Genomic DNA, 18,645 nt, shown 5'->3' with positions numbered 1-18,645 from the left:
CATTTACTGTGTTAATCAGATAAATGGATGGTTTAAATTGTGATGTATATAGTAAAGATCTCAAGACTCCAGGTAGATAAAAAAACAAGCAAGAAAACAAAAATACAAGCCTTTTATTGGAATTACAAAAAGGTCCTAAGACAAAATTCAAAATGGAAGCCAAGAGGAGTCCAAAAAATTATTGGGATAACTGAGAGCACTCTAGGAAAGATGCACAAATACTAAGCCAAGAACTATTGTATATTCACTGATGTTGAATTAGTCACAACATTGAAAAGACAGATGAATGTAAGTAACAAAAACAAAAGACACCTAATAAACATCTAGACAAGTGAACTCATCGTATGCATGACGCACCAAAGAACTGGAGAGACGAGAGCAATAATAAACTCAAGTCAAAAATCAAAATGTAAAATCACCAGAATAATGAACCTAAAGCTGGAACTCAAAAATAAAATAACCTTCATAATTGTTAAACAAGACATAACCTGAAACATCAGAAACTAAATTGATAAAATAATTTTGATTTTTACTTTTTGATTTGAAGTTGGAAAAAATGAATTGGATGATCCTAGTGATCCCAGGCACTCACTAACAACAACCTGACAAGCTGAGAACAGATGCAGATTGGTTAAAAAAACAAAAAACAAAAAACAAACTCGGCATTTGAAGATTGTGATCATTTCATTTGGCTAGATTTTACTTTTTTGAGAAGCCAAAAATCTGGGCATTAACTAGGGCTGAATAAAGTGCTACTGATCAACACCCCATGAACTTAATTCAGTACATTACAGCATTTTTTGAGCATCTTATGTGAACTAATATTTTTAACATCATGTTACCTCCCCACACTCTCTGTAATTAACTAACAATTGCTATAATTGTATCCCTTGAATAATGTTAAAATTACAGTTACATGAACTATGTAAAAAAAACAAAAAAAAAACAGGAGAGTTCAGTCTTGTTATTCCTGTGACCATGCAAAGACATTCTGCATTACACCTAGTCCACCCAATGCGCCAAGTAAATCAGTATAGGCTTGGCGTAATCGTTAAAATACAATGGTTAGCAATAGCCCGTTTGAAGGAATACGAAAACCTAAAAACCTCAGTTAGTGGTGAGCTATTATTAATGGAACAAATGTCATGCTTTATATAACATAGAAACTAAATCTTCAAATTGCTTATCATTTCAAACAATCAGTTTAAAGATAGAAATATTATATTGTATACATGACAAAGGCAGGGATTGAATCTTTGCATTTGAAAGACCAAAACGTTCATAAATACATACACAGCCATTCTTGCTACACACCTGTAGTGTCACTGAGAGAACTGTGTCTGGGTGCAGTGAAAAAAACATCAGAGCAGTCAAATGTGAATGAATTAAGGAACAAAATGCATTCTGTTTTCAAAGTAAATGTATCATTATGTTGCTGTTCATTTGTTTGTCTATGGTGCCTTGCTACAGAAGTTGAAGGCACAGTAATCACTCTCTTTTAACAGCATCAAAGAGGACAACAAGGGAAAAATGATCATATGAAAATAGATAGATAAAAAGTTTGTTTTCCCCATCTGGCTGTATGACAAGGATATATGTTAAATATGTAGATAGAAAATATATATACAGAAAAATCTACATGCAATAAGCAGACTTCTTTCAGCTTTACTCTGCACCTTTTACCAGCAAAGCAAGGTTACAGCTCCACATCTCTCTGTCCTCAAAAACTAGGAGGAAAATCTGGCATCCCTTTGGCTGGAGAAATTTTAGATGTACGTGTTTTACATGTTCAGTGCTGATAAAAATGAATGATGGAATGATTTCAAAGGCAAAGGGAGGCTCACAGCCCTTTAAAACTCTTTTTAAAAGTCCCTCCCCCCGATCTCTCTGATCTAAAGGCAGATGAAAGTGGTAGCCTAATGCTTGCTAAGTGACATTTCTCCATCTCTGATCTCTGTCGCTCATGCAGACAGACAAGGGAATAAGAAACATGGAGTTAGCATCAAGGATCTTTTGCTCCCCCTCCTCCTTCTCTGTCTGTCTCTCCTGTGCTCTCTTCACTTTTGACATCTGACTGCATATAACCCTTCCATTTTAACATTTTTTGGGGGGTAAACACCAGAAAAGTCTGGCAATTTGTAAAGCGTTTGTTTGCACACCCCGCTTATCTTCTTTGGTTCATCACTCTGTAACCTTGAGATAAAGAATTTGAATGACACTGGATGCTGTTGCTGTGCAATTAATCACATCAGCACACACTCACGCACATACAGAGAGCACTTATATGCATTAATGTGTGCGTCCACGGGCACGCAAACGCACATGCACCATCCTGACACGAAATCTCAAAGGGACATTTTGTTGTGCATCAACAGATTATGACACACCATCGTTGCGTATCCTGCAATCTTGCGATGAAACGCTTATTCATTAACTTGACCATAAAGGCACATTCACAGCTACACGCACACGTTTGCAATTCCTCATCACCATCTGCATCACATATCACAGCGCTGCCACCTAATCACCAGGAGTCAGCTCCCACAGGGGAAATAATTATATTGTCAGCTCTCTGTCACTGTAACAGATCTACAAACAACACACAAACACCGGAATACTAACCAGGACACAACAGATTCCATCCTCAGCCCATAACAAGACTCCTGTAACATCTCCAATGTCATAGCTCTCACCATTTATATTGGCCAGGAACTGATAGAATCAGGAATGAGGAGGGGTTTTTTGTGTGAGCATGTGTATGCCTATTAATTCTGTTTATTTCAGGGAAAGACGCAGATCCATTTTCAAGGATGTAACTTGCAATGAGCATCACTGTAATTTAATAAGGTATTTTAATGACAGCTGGAGTAATTTGTATTCCTGTTAACAGTGCTTTGCACCAATGCTCAGGCTTATTTAATGATGTTGCATTGGTCTCAGTGATAGTTTTTGAAGGGAATAGTTGGCTGTAGCAGTGAAATAAATGTATTTTGGGTAATTGCTAGGAGAGAGGAGTGATGTGTTGATTGAGCTAGCCATGGCATGCAGCCTCCCTGCCTCTCCACTTCCACCCACTCTCCCATTAAAACAGCACTCAATCACTTTCACTCAACAACTGAACTCCAACTGAAGCTAATTTGGCTAGCTTGTGCCTCTCTTGTTACACAATAGGATATCCTCTCACCCTCTCTACCTTTCCCATATTTTGTAGCCTTCTTTTTTAATCGATGCCAATTACAGTGTGTGCATGTGTTTGCATGTGGGAGGTGACAGTGGCTATGGTGAGGAGTTTCCATTAGCTACACTCCTCCTCACCATAGCCTGGCTATGTGATTTGGAAGGGTTCTGCTTCTGTGCCCCAACACGTGAAAGTGGGCCAGTTTTTAATACTGTGCTGAATTGTTCATTGATTACCTGGCATCGGTCTTTCTGGACTTAGTATACAACAGTAATGTCTTGTAAAGGTGTCCTGCTGATTTTTTACTGCCAGAACACACCTCATAAAATATTCACTAACAATATGTACTTATTAAAAATCTGCATAACATGGTGCACAGCACTCTTTTATAGTAAGAAGAAATGCATCACACAACTTTTGTGTATTTGTGACATGCATGTGTGCCCATGGAGCCACAGGAGGAAAATCATCATTATTAGATACATTTGTTATGTGACACTTTATCATCAACCTCCCTTAGCCAGTGCCAACTTTTTAATACAAAAACATAAGACTGATGTTTAGCACCAGTAATCAGATATACCCAGTTCAACAACTAGGCAGTAATAAGTGTAGTATTTATCTGCTAAGGAGGCAGATATATGCTTAAAGTGTAGGGAGAATTTTAAAAAAGGTAGAAAGAGGTGAATTCTGAACTGTAACTATTCAGTTCTATGTAAGTAAACATGTCAAAACTGCTTTCACATTTCTTATTGCCCGCCTCGAGGGGCTAAAAAACAAAATGATGCAAGCGTTCTGACTGATGTCTTGACTAAGGCTAAGTCTTCCTACACATTAAGTGTTTACCTTCATGCACCCAAAGCATGATTAATAGTCAACAGAACTTCATTTACTTCAGTAGTAAATGGATACATGCACAATATGAATGTAAATGGAAAGCAGAGCAAGACATCCAGTATCAAAAATCTTGTTTCCTGCATGCATCCTGCTTATTGAGATTAATTGATGTCTTATGAGGACAAACAGGCATCGACGTTGATGTGTAATGAACTTTATACCCAAAAGGTTTTGTGAGAAAACTTTTTTTTCCATCATTTTTTGCTCTTGCATAATAAAATCTGCTAATAGCGCACAAATTGTAAAATGATGTTTCCAGACTGAATTCTATTTTAACCAAAATATGTTTCTTGCATAAATATAACCACACAAAGAAGTCTTCAACGATCACAATCCACCCCGTTCACCTCTCTCGTGATCTCTGGGATTTGAGTGCAGTACACTCATGTACTGCTTCCTACACTCAAACAAGCAAATGAAAAGAGTAATATTGTGCAAACAGCTGTTTTAATGTTTCCTCTCAGAAGCTAACTGGAAAGAACATAAATAGAATTTTTTTGAAAATAGGACCGCTTCGAGCCACAATTACACTCGTAATCTTTTGGTTATAAGACAACCTCACCACTCAGCTGAGGTCATCTGCTTGCTCTGCTTAATCTTTTACCAAGTTGGGATCTTAGTTTCCATATGAAAATAGTTTTAGAGGTTGGGCAAGCTTGCATTTCATTTTCAGTGAATGGAAACATTTTTTTTCCCAGACTTGAATGGTTGACAAATAACCAAGGACAAATTCATATTTTCATCAAATGCAAACACTTTAGGCTACAAAATAATTGCATTTTTATAATGTTTGCATATTCAGTTATTGCATATTTTCAGCTTCTCTCCTATATTCTGTTCCTCTTTTCTACTCATTTGTCTTTCAATTCCTCTACGCCTCTCTCCTCTGAAATAGTTAATATGAGGGATCATATCCAAGAATATTACTACCATGTTCATTATGCTCCAGCTCACATAACTTTATGTCCAACAGGGACCAAATGAGTGAACAGAGTGAATCTAGTGAACAATTTGTCCTTTTGGCGCAGCACGTATAATCTTTATTAGATTGAGCAGTAACATGGTATTGGCAGCAATTAGACCCTGGAAGGAGGCACTACTGCAGAGGTTAATAACTGCAGTGTGTCTGCGTGAAGCGCTGTTATGATAGAAAGGTTAGCTGTATTAGTGACGGTGGCGGTAGGCCAAACTACACAGTGAGTCTAGGCTGCGAGGCTGAGCTGGGTGGAAGAGTATTCACACTTGAGCTTTAGAGTGTTAAAATGTTTTCTAGCCTTTGAGACAAATCACTGTTGGTTTCTGGCCTAAGTTCTGTCTACAACAGGTTGCTCTGCAACACTCTGATTTGAGGTGAAATTTGTAATGTAATAAGTTTGTTTTCTGTAAGCTATTTTCGATGTTGGCTGTTATCTAAAGATGGAAATAATTAAAACTAAGAAATTTAGGAATCCCTGTAGGCAGTCCACCAGGGCCTTCATCTTGACTGCTGCCGAGTCCAGACTACCCTGGATCCCAAATGTTCCTTCTACGGTTGTTGGTTCATCTTTTAATTTCTTAGTTCGACCATTTTAGAGTCGGAGATTTCAGCTTACATGGAACGTTTAATGTGTGGAGAGAGTCAAACCATCAGCTCTACTTGCTCCACCACTTAAGACACACAAATAAAAAAATAAATACATGTTTTACCAAAAAGCTACACGTTGAATGTAAAACACTCTCATGTCGAGGAAACAAGACAGGGCATGCTCCAACGCACAAAGCCATATGAGTGTTTGTGTGTGTGCAACAACCAACAGCCAACACAACAAGACAGTGAAACTTCTCATTCTGCTTTCTCTACATTACCCTTTTCATGCATTTAGTATTGTTGGTTAACTGTGGTTAAGACAGATAGTTACTGCACATCTGGATTTCTACTAACTTTGAAATAGCTAAATATGCATAATTTGTAATATTACATTAGAATATCTCATCACTTTCATTCATTTTTGTGTCAGTAAATCAATAGTACATTGAATGGTAAGAATGTGACACACAAAATCACAATATCTTAACTCAAATATAAATAATTTGCTGAGAAAGTTTCACTAATGTGAATCAACGTATGTTCAATAAGTTTGGCTTCAAAGGCAGAAAAGTTTTAAATTTCATGCTTTTTAGTAATCTTTGAAGAATTAGAATTACCTCTTGTTTCTTAATATAACTATCTTTGAATTTGCTGCTTTTCTCAGTACTGCCATCACTCTAGTACCCAGTTCAAATTTAAATCTGGGTGCTAGACTGTATCTATAGACTTTCACATCCATTCAGGTGGAGGGTCCACCACATTAAGTGCCATTCCACAATACACTTCCCTGGAAGCTACTACTGTAACTCCAAACAGTTTAGTAGGTACACCTTGCTAGTAGTGGGTTGGAAACCCTTTTGCCTTCAGAAATGCCTTACGTCTTGGCACCAATTCAACAAGGGCCTGGAAAATTCCTCTGAGATTTTGTTTCATGACATGATAACATCACACAGATGCTGTAGATTGGATGGCTCGACCATATCTCACAGACACGCGATTCTATTGCCATTGAGTACTCATTGAAGAACTCAGTGAGACAGTTAAGAATTTGAGCTTCATGACATGGTGGCAGTAGCCAACAGAAGATGGGTGGACTGTGGTCATAAAGATTTGGACTTGGTGAGCAATAATACTCTTGTTGCCTGCGGCATATCAGTTACGCACAACTAAGGCACACAAATAGGTTGAGAATTAGAATTTTACATGATAAATTCAATTTACAACCTGCTAATGTGCTTAAAAATGGATCACTTAACAACAAGCATTAATTTTATAAAAAAAAATTCAGGAAGCAGACCTTAAAACATTTCAGAATTGTAAGGAAGCAGCATTATTTATGGATTAAAGCAGAAGAGTAGATGTTTATAATTAAAACTTTTACACTTGTCCTTTATATTGTTTACTGATACAGTATAAGAGATGATGTTGAAGGAAAATAAATAAATATTACTACGATGAGGAAAGAGTATTTATTTAAAGCTACAGAAAAACAACAAATCAAATTAACAAGATTTTGAGGTATCACTGGACTAATATTTATGAGATAAATAGAAAAATGTAACTTTAAATGTGGATGAGACACTTTGAGTCAGTGTATAAGTTGATATTGTAAGGTTTTCCTTTCGAAACCTTCCTTTCTAACATATCGTTAGCACAATGGATATTTCACTAAAAGTGAAAAAAATCATACAAGTATTGAATTGCGTGGCTATAACTATGAATGTACATGAAGCTGTACAGTGTATACTGACTGCTTAGCTGTTTGTAAGTAGGTACTTATAGGTAGGTACTTATATTTGTGCAGATGGGTTTTGGATATGCTCACTATGTATTTGCTTGACCAAAATGCACTTGGTTGCAATGATACATATTCTGAAAAGAAGAGAATCTATTGAAGGAAGAAAATAAAAGCATCTAATTTTTAAAAAACAAAAAAAACAAAAACAAATTTTAAAACCCCCCAAAACCCAAAACCGTTTTTAAAAGATAGTTGGTACCAGTAGGAGCATATCACAATGGGTTAGGAATTTCACTATGATGAAATGAAACATATTGAGATCTAAGCAGAAACAAATCAACAACAAATCAGTGTATGGTGTAGACACTGTTGAAGTATGAAGAAGCTGTGTTCGCAGAGATGTCCATAATGAAAACCTTGGTGGTAATAAATGGCTATAAACACATCTTCTCTGAGCAAGTTTCATTTAATTAACAGTCAGTGCATTACATCCCCTCGAGATGTCTTAGCTGCATTGGTGTGTAGATTCAAGGAGCACAAGCGTGCAAGAAACAAACGTGACACAAACCCAGGAAACATCTCCATTTAGACACCCAAATGTAGCAACAAATGAAGCCAGTGTACACACATGCAAGCACACATGCAAGCACAGGCTGCTTTAGTTCATAAACCCAGAGCCAGAGTCACAGTGAGATGAGAAATGTGAGATATGGAAACAAGTGCCACAACTGTCAGTCTCACATGCAAATAGGTGCTTAGTAGCAGTGCCACAGACATCTACCTGCCATTGCTGAGGCCATTTGAAGTTGGAGCATTATTGCTAAAGATGAGATCAAAGGCAAGCTGCCAGGATTGCTCTATCGGTTTCTCATTCTCTCTCTTTCTCACACACACATACTCACATACCAGCAATGCATACATTGCTCATCAGCTGAAAGGTATTAAAAAAACCAGAAGATGATAAGAGCGAGAGACACTGAGACGGAGCAATACCGAAGGAAAGGCTGAAGCCTCTGGTATTTCTGTTGACACTGTCTTTCTTTATGTCTGGTTGTTTGCATTTTTATTTAACCTGAGTCAAAAAATATCTTCTTTAGCCTGCATCAAGAAGCTAAAAAGTGTCCCCATCAACTATTGTCATCATTTCTGACTTGCGATCAACTCTCTTTTACATAAACCAATGCTTTCTTTCCTTCCCATCATGTCCTCTCAGATTTATAGCACATGTTTAATTTACATCCTTTTTATTTCGATTTGCCAGCGTGGTTTTAGAAATATGACTCTCCGATTCACTGAAATTCTAGTGTGTAATGTGTATGTTGTGTGTGTCTATAAATAACAGATGTGACAAAGAAAACACACACATGCACAGCTTTTGCTTTCATCATCAGCATCAATAACTATAATTATTTTATTTTAGAGCCAAACTATAAAAAAAATATTAGCTGGGAGTCAAGTGGGTGCAAGTTTCACTGACGTTCCATCATACTCATCAGCAGTGTCCTGAGCAGTTTAAAGATTGAGTGTACATTAGCTGAGCAGCATGAGCAACAGTACACAGACAGTCACTGGCAGGGTGGTGAACATAAACCTTTAATGATACCACACAGAGAAAAGAGTAAAACATGTTCTGTTTATTGGCTTATGTGTGAATAAGTGGTTATTAGCTTGTGTGTTGACGACCTTAGAAGCATCTAATACAGATCAAAACACAGTGGAGAAAATAACAAATTATTTCTTCTTTACATTTTGCCATTTAAAGGCTGCAATTGTTTATTTGGTATAGGATAACTTTATCTTGATTCAAAAATAATCAACGTAAAATAATAATCAAGAGGCACAGAAAGGAGAAAAAAAACACAAAACAAAACAAAATATGAGCCTTTATTGTCTGTTCACAAAAAATATCAAAAAACACGATCCATGTCCAACAGAAACACAAAAGCAAAATCCGAAATGGCACAGGGAGCTTAAGGTAAATCTACAAGAAACAATAGAATGCAGACATGGAGCACAAGAGGGAAATATTATATATGATTTTACAAGGTAAAAACACGTCTATAGACACACTCTTAGCGGTCTAAAATAGAGTTAGAAAGAGGAGCTGAACAAGACAAAGGAGCTTTGGGTTTTGCTGACAGAAGGCACATAGTGTTCCAGTTGTCAGAATCAGAATCAGAATCAGAATACTTTATTGATCCCTGGGGGAAATTATTTTTTGTTACAGTGCTCCATTTTAAACCAACATTAAGACAAGACAGACAATACGCTAACTAAGAATAGTACAATATATACATATATATACATACATACATACATACATAAGTCACTTATAAATAAATAGTTGGAAAAGAAACATGTGTAGTTGTAGCAGCAAACAGTGTGTTAAGTGGATGCGTTGTACAGGGAGATGGCCACAGGCAGGAAAGATTTCCTGTGTCGTTCAGTGGTGCTTTTCGGTAATCTCAGTCTCTCACTGAACGAGCTCCTGTGACTGACCAACATGTCATGGAGTGGGTGGGAGGTGTTATCCAACATTGTCTTTATCTTGGACAGCATCCGCCTCTCCGACACCACCTTGAGGGAGTCCAGCTCCATCCCCACAACATTGCTGGCCTTATGGATTAGTTTATTAAGTCTGTTGGCATCTGCGACCCTCAGCCTGCTCCCCCAGCATGCAACAGCATAGAGGATCGCACTGGCCACCACAGACTCATAGAAAATCCTCAGCATTTTCAGGCAGATGTTGAAGGACCTCAGTCGCCTCAAAAAATAGAGACGACTCTGGCCCTTCCTGTAAAGTGCTGTGGTGTTTTTAGCCCAGTCCAGTTTATTGTCAATGTGTACTCCAAGGTATTTATAGTCCTCCACAATGTCAACACTGACCCCCTGGATTGAAACAGGGGTCAAGTGTTTCCTGGTCTTCCTGAAGTCCACTTTCTTCCTGGTGTCGCAATGTAATTTTAACTTTGGTTTCTGCGTAAAGCTGTGAAAAGCTTACACTCTTTATTTTGATGAGGAACACTGTGGACATTGAAAATGTCACTTCTCCTTAAATATTTCACCAAGAGCACTGGCTTATTAGTTTGTCAGTTTTTCACATTTTAACAAGATATCTGGTATCATTTCTGACATCTGTACTGGGCGACTGGCTGCCAGCACTTAAGCTTTGAGTATCCAGAGCTTCATGACAGCACGACACACCTCCATGATTGTGTGTGGTGACATGATGACAAGCAAAATGACAAGTGCACAGCAAACAAGGTAGGTTTTAGCCTTCACGTTGGCACTTGACCATTAAATAAGCTGAACTGAAAAGGAAGCACAAGTAGATTTCTTTTTTGTTTGTGCATTAAACAAATAGTGGAGATAACTGTTTTTTAAGAGTGTCTATGTATGTTATGTTGAGAATTAGAAATATGTCTATTTCTGGAGCAGTATGCAAGGGGAAGTACACAGTGCAACCTAAAAATTTTGAATAACGCTAATCTTAGTTAAAGAAGAATGCAAGTAAAGTGTTCTACACTGACCTATAATTAAATTGTTTGAGCATCTGTTGTCTGAAAACCTTCAGTTCACCAAATTCCTGCAGCCATCTGAAGGCAGCAGGAGAGCTACAGCTTGTTGCTAAACTTTGCACTCCCTGATTTGAAAAGAGCACAGTGCCATTAAGCACACAGCTTGCCATAGTCACCTTGCTGCTAAGCAGCAACATAAACAGTAAACTAAATTCTGTCCATCATAGAGGCTAGCGTGTCACTGCTTTGAAAGTGATGAACCACATTAGGACCCTGTAACAATAAAGGACCCGATGACCGCAGAGCTGCAGGTTAGTGAGTGTTTTTATTTACAGTGCTATTGTCCAGTTTTCCAGCAGCATGTGGCCCTCCCTTCAGCATCCTACTGAAATAGTGAAGGCATGACCAGGTGATGGAGAACAGCTGTTTGGGTCAGCCCCCCCGACACCATATCCTATACCCACTGCTCCACCCCTCCCTTGCAGGTGAGCTACAAACCACACCCTACCACAGACCCCTCTTGCTTTAGGCGCTGCCCTCCAAATTGTCAAAAGTTAGTTGAGTTGAGCGAGTGCAATTCAGCTTTGAGGGCAGAGTTATCCATGAGAGGGTGAATCTGCTGCAGTGCTCACCAAGCAGACCCTCCTGTGTACCTGATGGCTTCTTTGCGCACATGGCTTCTGAGTTACCCGTGCACAGGCTAGTGAATTTGTGTGAAGAACTGAATTCTGTGAGCGGAAATGAATACCTGAACCTATGAAATGAAATGATTTGTTTGTGTGACTTTTGACATAAAAACAATTCCATAAGCTTTAGTCTTTATGTATGAAATGCACTACAGTGAAAACACTGCTATATGACATTTCTCAAATCATCTTTTGACTTATTTGAGCTACCCTAATAAGTCCTTTTGAGCTAAAAAAAAAAAAAGAAAAAAAAGAAAAAAGAGGACATCTGGCCTTTCCAATGATATCTCATGTGCTTGGGTTTCCTCTTTTAGCTCCAAATAGGCAAAACATCACAAAAAAACTGAAAGAGAACTAAACTATACTTGTTTCCTAGGTTCTCAGGAGGATATAGTGAATAATTTAAAGCTAAAGGATTGGAATGATGAAAACACTATCACTAATGCTACTCCAGGACAATCAATTAAAACTGAAGAAAAACAAACAAAAAAGATTGAGTAAGATTATATAAAGAAGAATCCACATAGATAGTAGGTCATGGTAGATGAATGGGTCAAGCACTCAACCTTTACACAGGACACTGGATAAAGGTTTCCTATATGTAGGTTAAATCTGATTTGGATAATTATTACTAGCTTCAGTTTGGGGAGCCTTTTTGTTAAGTGGACCCTTAACTACACATTAAAGAGCCATTCATAATCACACTCAAGTCTCAAACTTCTCCCAGGTTAGAAAATCAATACATCATATTATTAATATTCAGGTGAAAAGACGTTCCTGAAGCCACAACAATTATGTTATTATAGGAGTGCTAAAATGGCAATATCAAATCAAGGCTGCGTACATGGCTGGCCACTCTAACATCTCCCCATTACTCTACATTTGTTTAGTTAATTTGCTTGCATTTATATAGCACTTTTAAAGTCTTACTCAAAGCGCTTTAGATTACAGATCACATTTTAACCATACATTCATACAGCACGTTATTCCATTCACTTCAACCACTTTATTTAACTCACAGAAAGCAATGCATGTCTTTGTAATGTGGGAGAAAGCCAGAGTACCCTGAATAGAACCCACCTGGGCATTTTAATCAGTTTAATGGTAAGGCAAGGCAAGGCAAATTTATTTGTATAGCACAATTCAACAACAAGGTGACTCAAAGTGCTTTACAGAGACATTAGAAACAAAAACAAATAAAAAGCATGATTTAAAAGCATGGTACTGCATTTATATACATTTGTGGTCAAAGAAATCATTAAAAACTCAAAATGACCATGACATCCATATTCATGATGAGTGCATGTAAACATCTGACCACAAAAGTATAATCCACAAATTAAGGTGCTCTTGAAGACACCTACAAAGCTAAACTAGCTTAGAAAATTCTATAAATAACTACTGGATTGAAACACTGTTGTCTAATATACTCTTCTCACTTTTAGTATCTTCCGCCTGTGCTGTAAATTAAAAAAAAGGTGGGGATTATAGTTATCTACATCTCTTTGTAGTGCTGCATTTGTAACCAGTGTGTCAGTTAATAAAATAACAGAGGACAATTTATTTAGGGCATGAAGGCAATTTTCTGTTTGTCCAATTATCTCATTCAATTCAATTCAATTCAATTTTATTTATATAGCGCCAAATCACAACAAAAGTCGCCTCAAGGCGCTTCATAGATACAGAGAAACTGTCTCATAAACTGTTGGACTTGAGAATATATTTCCATAAAACACAACTGGACATCACCACTACCTTTCTTTCATCTGCCAGGCACAATAAATGAGGCGAAACAATCCCTAAGCTTTAAATGAGATCGAATTATATATTTAGATGTGTTTGGGAATTGTTTTCATTTTAATTTTAAAATGAAAACAAAGAAAACTTCTATTTATTCCAGATCCCAGATATTAAACAATTTCCTTTTTATTACTTAAAGTATTGTTTCAGGGTGAACTTGTGCTTATATCCTGTTGTTTCTTAATCCATGAACCAACCATGAAACTGTAATAGTCTTAAATAAGTGAAACAAAGTCTGTGAAATCTTAAACTGTCCCACAATCGTCTTTAGTCCCTAAAGATTGCAAAACAGCTGCTGTTCTGTCCTCCTCTCACTGGCACAGGCAAAATACAAGTCTGTCTTCTTCACCCCCCCCAAACCACCACCACTACCACCACTAGCAGGAGGATATCACAAAAATAGCAGGTCTGAGCACAGGGCTGAAGCAGCTGGCTCATACAAGCTTGTTCTGCCAAAGGAACAGCTTGTAAGCTTAGAATTTTCTTAACTAAAAATTAAAAAAACTAAAAATAACGCTTTGCTTTACACTAAATGGAAAACAGACATTGCTTGCAGAAATAAGAATTTGAATCCTGCTGTTTCAGAAAAAAATGGAACTCACCTTGAAACTGCCATTGTAGTTATAAACAATAATATTTGATATTCCAAATGCTGATGTACAAAATTATTTACCAAAACTCTGCTTAGAGTGGTGGCTATTGACTAGTTATTAACCATAACCATGGTTATGGTTATAACCATTATTAAACACATTACATCATGGTCTCACAACGAAATAAGGATTAGCATTATGTTGATGATACGGTACCTCAGATAGATAAATTAGTCATTCAAGCATGCTCTGTCAAAGCCAGACTTTTCTACCAAACATTTGTGATTTAATGTCATAACACTTTAAGGTGCTCAATTTTGTATAAATGAGACATAAGAGTCTTATGTCTCATAACACTGGGTTAGAAATTCAGTAATCCACACCAACTGCCGAGCAATCCAACCACATCGAAAAGATTGCATTTAAATCCAATTTAGTTGTGCTAATTTCTTTTAAAACATGACTTATGTCCTAAGGGATTGCTGTGATCTTGCAATACATTTTAAGAAGACACATCTATCTTGGTCTCTGATCCTGCCGGCGCCTCTTCCCTCCTACACTTTGCCCCAGGGGTATTCTCTGCTGCTCTGATTGGCCTGATGACAGAGTAGGCTACTATCTCAGGTATCCAAGACACACACTGGCCTGGAGGAGGAAAGTCACCGAGAAGGTCAAATGTTGTGGGAAGTTTTGCACTTAAGTGATCCAAAGAGGTCAGAAAGTCAAAAGGCACAGAGAAAGATGAATACAATAGAATAGAATAGAATAATCCTCTAATTGTCCCACAAGGGGAAATTTGGTTGTAAGGAGAAATTTGAATAGACTAAAGGGGAAATATAGAAGATGCTCGGTGGTAGAACAGAAGGAGGGATAACTGTAGAATAAAAGGAGTAATTGGAGGTGCCTGTGTCGTTTAGTGTTTATGTTGCACCTATCCATCTCTCTCCCTCCAGCTCACACTCACCTCTCTGGCTTCCAGCTCTTCCAGACTGTCCCCAATGTGGTCATCTACTGTAATGAAAAAGGATGTCTTGTGTGTACGCGCATGCATGTGTGCGTGTGTTTGCTTGACTGGCTGCCAACACACATGTGTGTGACGTGTGTGGTAATGAATAAGGATGTGTTGTGTGTGGAGCTGGTCGTTAATCACTGGCAGTGCTGGCAGCTAACAGATAAGCAGATTGATCCAAGGCCACCAAGGGAACGCTGCTTGGCACTTGCCCATTCATCACACACACACACACACACACACACACACACACACACACACACACACACACACACATATATATACGTATACACACACAGGCACGCACAGACACACATATGTATGTACTGTACACATATACAAAGACTGAAAAGGCTGGCCAGTGTGTTTTAGCTCAGGGCCGTCTATGACCATTCATGTTAACATCTGTGAGAGCTCCAAGAGTACACAGTGAGTTACGAAAAAAGAAAAAACGAAGAGAGAGAGAGAGAGAGAGAGAGAGAAGCAGACTGCGGGGCTGACAACATCTGCAGCCGCTCCATGACTGCTCACCTGTAAATCCCAACCTGGCATTTGTTACGTTCTCAAAATACAGTACACAAACAAAAACACATACACGTACACATGGAGACAGATAAGGGTCTGCGCTTTGGTCATCCAGAAATCCCACAGGGGCCTCAGAGACTGGGGAGCTTGGAGAGGAGTGGATGGATGGATGGATGGTAGGAGAGAAGACAGGATGACAGAATGACAAAACAGAGTTAAGGACACGCTCCAGTACTATGTGACAGCTTGGCGGGCCCACCGGGGAGAGAGTGAGCTGAGAGGAATAAAGCGGAAAAAAGAGAGAGGCAAGCCGGAGTGAAAGCAAGAGGTCAAACATCTGCGGTTTCCCTTTTTTATGGTTTCTATCACATGGTCAGTGGTGAGAAGTGAAATCAGGGATGTAGAAAAGAGTCGACCAGGCAGAACTGACTTTACGTTTTATTTACAAGTTACTTTTGATTGATTGATTGATTGATTGATTGAAAACTTATATATTTGTAGTTTTGAAGCTTTGCTAAAAAAATTTTTTGTGCAACTTGATAAGAAATGAAATAGGCTGGAAAAAAAGCAATGTTTTTTTTTTCATAAAGGTATTATAGGCACGAATACAATGTACTTTCATTTCTGGCCAACCAGCAGAGTCCAAAATGTATAATAATACCTGGATTTCAAAGCTGCCAAGCACCTTTCTGTGTTCAAATGTTTTGAAATATTAAGCCATAAAGTTTTCCTGAAAAGTTTTCCAAGAAAATGGGAAATTTCCACTTAATTAGGGCTGACTTTCCTTTAAAATTAATCTTAAGTTAAAACTACTTTTTTTTTGAATTATCAAAAAAGATTTGATAAGAAAGGACTCTTAAAAAAAGAGCCAAGCTTAAGATCTCCATCAGTCACTTACTGTGACATATTAAACACATCCTGTTTAATGTGTTTTCACATTAAACAGGATGTGTTTCCTTCCATTGACTCATGCATTAGATATAAAGGTGGGATGATCGGTATACACCACTGTGCTAAATCACTCTTGTTGTTCCCCTGAGAAAGTCTCTGATTCTGATGGGTAAGTATCTAAGTATAGTGCCTGAGAAAATAAAGTCATACATATCATATATAACATTCAAGTCTTTTTATATATACAATTTTAGCTACTTCCATATATGTCTGTGAAGGTTCTCAGTTCAGAACTGAAGAAGCTTCTCGGATGAGAGGTGAAAAGTCTTCAAGCAACTTAAAGAAGTCCAGATGCTTTTCTTTGCAAGCTCCTTTGACTATTTCCATATAGTTTTGTTTTTGTTGGTTTCGTTCGACCTTTTAGGTTTGTTCTACTTTACCATGGCAACACATTTACTATATGAATATTGACAGAATAGAAACAGGGAACCGGTCTCCACATAGCTATTTTTCAGATTATTGTTTCTTAGTTTTCTGTGTCCCTGATACTCTCGCTTGCGTCAACATTTACCAGTCATTGTGTTTGTATTGTGTCAGACAGTTGTGTAAAATAGGAAGGAGAGAGTTATGAACATAAAAGAAAGATGTTAACAGCAAAATCTAGCTTTTTTTCTATGCATAATACATCAGAATCTGTGGTGAAAACTCCTACTTTTAAATCATAACAGCTTTCTATACAACCGTTGTTAGTCTCAATTTTTAATCTTGTCATTGGAAAAATTCAAAACCTAGACAAAAACAGGTCTTTTATCCTTTTTTAAGTGCTTCAACTTTTCTTTTTGCTTTCATTGCTGACTTCTGTTTCTCAATACCTTTTCCATAACCCTCTAGGGCTCAATGTGATGTACAGATTGGGGACTGCAGTATCAGCAAGCCACCAAACTGACATTACCAAAAACTCACTATCTGAAATTGTGCTTCTAATAGAAGTTAAAATTAGCAACCAAAAGCACTAATCACTTATTGAACAAAGTCTCTTCCCTCAGATTTGACTTGAATATACATCATCTGATGTAGTGTGGACCTGTCCTGAGTGAACTATCCGCCTGCTTCTGGGTCCAAGCTCTCACTCCATTCATTAGGGCTGTTGTTCTTTTAACGTGTGGTCATTCTTTGTATCTTGTTTTATTTGATATAAAACCCCTAAAAATAATCTATGATCACTGTTGGCCCAACTGACTTTTTATTAGCACTAAGTGCATTGCATCTCTAAGCTCAGGTTTTGAGTGTTTTTGAAGTAACTACAGCCCATGGACTCAAATTTTGCCTGACACCAAAAATCTGTTTCAGAAAAGAATAACTCTGAGGAAAAGTAAAGTTTCAATGGGTACACGAAGCTGAGGATCAGAAATGTTTTATGCTGAGTAATGCAAACCATGCAGCACCATACTAATGACTAACCTTGATCATCTCAGATCTCTTGACTGAAGTTTATGATTACATTTGTCTCAGCCCATCAGGGACCTTCAAATTAACTTTTACTGGAGGGAAGAAGTTAACATTCATCCTAAATCTTTGCTTTGCTAAGGTGTTTATATTATTCTATTCATAGGTCCGTAGCTAGCCACGGACTAGCACACTATTATATGCCAGCTATCCAAACTTTAATAACCATGCACACAATACTGCTGATTAATTTACTTTCTTCATTTATATCTGAAGTGATAGAGCTGCATGTTTTAGCTCCTAGGGTTTTTAAAAAAAAATCCCAGTCAGATGATGGTATAGCATCTGTAAGTGGAAACTAGTGAGCTAACTTCCTGCTAACTTTAAACTCAGTTAAAATTAGTAAATTATCTTTTTCATTGATGTCTGGATGTCAAACTCTATTGTAACATCTGGGAGAGCAGCCACACTTATCATTTCATTGACCATCATTTACTTTTTTCATTTTATTTAAGATGAAAAGGCCATTTTTAACTCTCAGTCGAATAAGAATCTGAAGCTGGGAATGGCTAATGACGTAAGATATAAGAGGCGGATTATGCACCGTCTCTGCCAGATTTGATTTTAAAGGGTCTTTAACAAGTCATTTCCCTGGTATTGTCTGTGAGGCTCAGGGGTCATACTTAATGAAGTATCAGACTCTTCATTTGAATGTTATGATTTATTTTTATGTACTGAAATGGTTTATTTTTCACTTCAATTTTTTGTTACATGAAGTATCCCTTCTATTTATAAAC

Source organism: Aulonocara sp. 'chitande type north' Nkhata Bay, linkage group LG6 (assembly GCF_057382095.1).
Source record: "Aulonocara sp. 'chitande type north' Nkhata Bay isolate Kocher_YH1m ecotype deep benthic linkage group LG6, A_spYH_male_GT1.1, whole genome shotgun sequence".
Classification (NCBI taxonomy): domain Eukaryota; kingdom Metazoa; phylum Chordata; class Actinopteri; order Cichliformes; family Cichlidae; genus Aulonocara; species Aulonocara sp. 'chitande type north' Nkhata Bay.
This window is presented reverse-complemented; position numbering follows the sequence as displayed.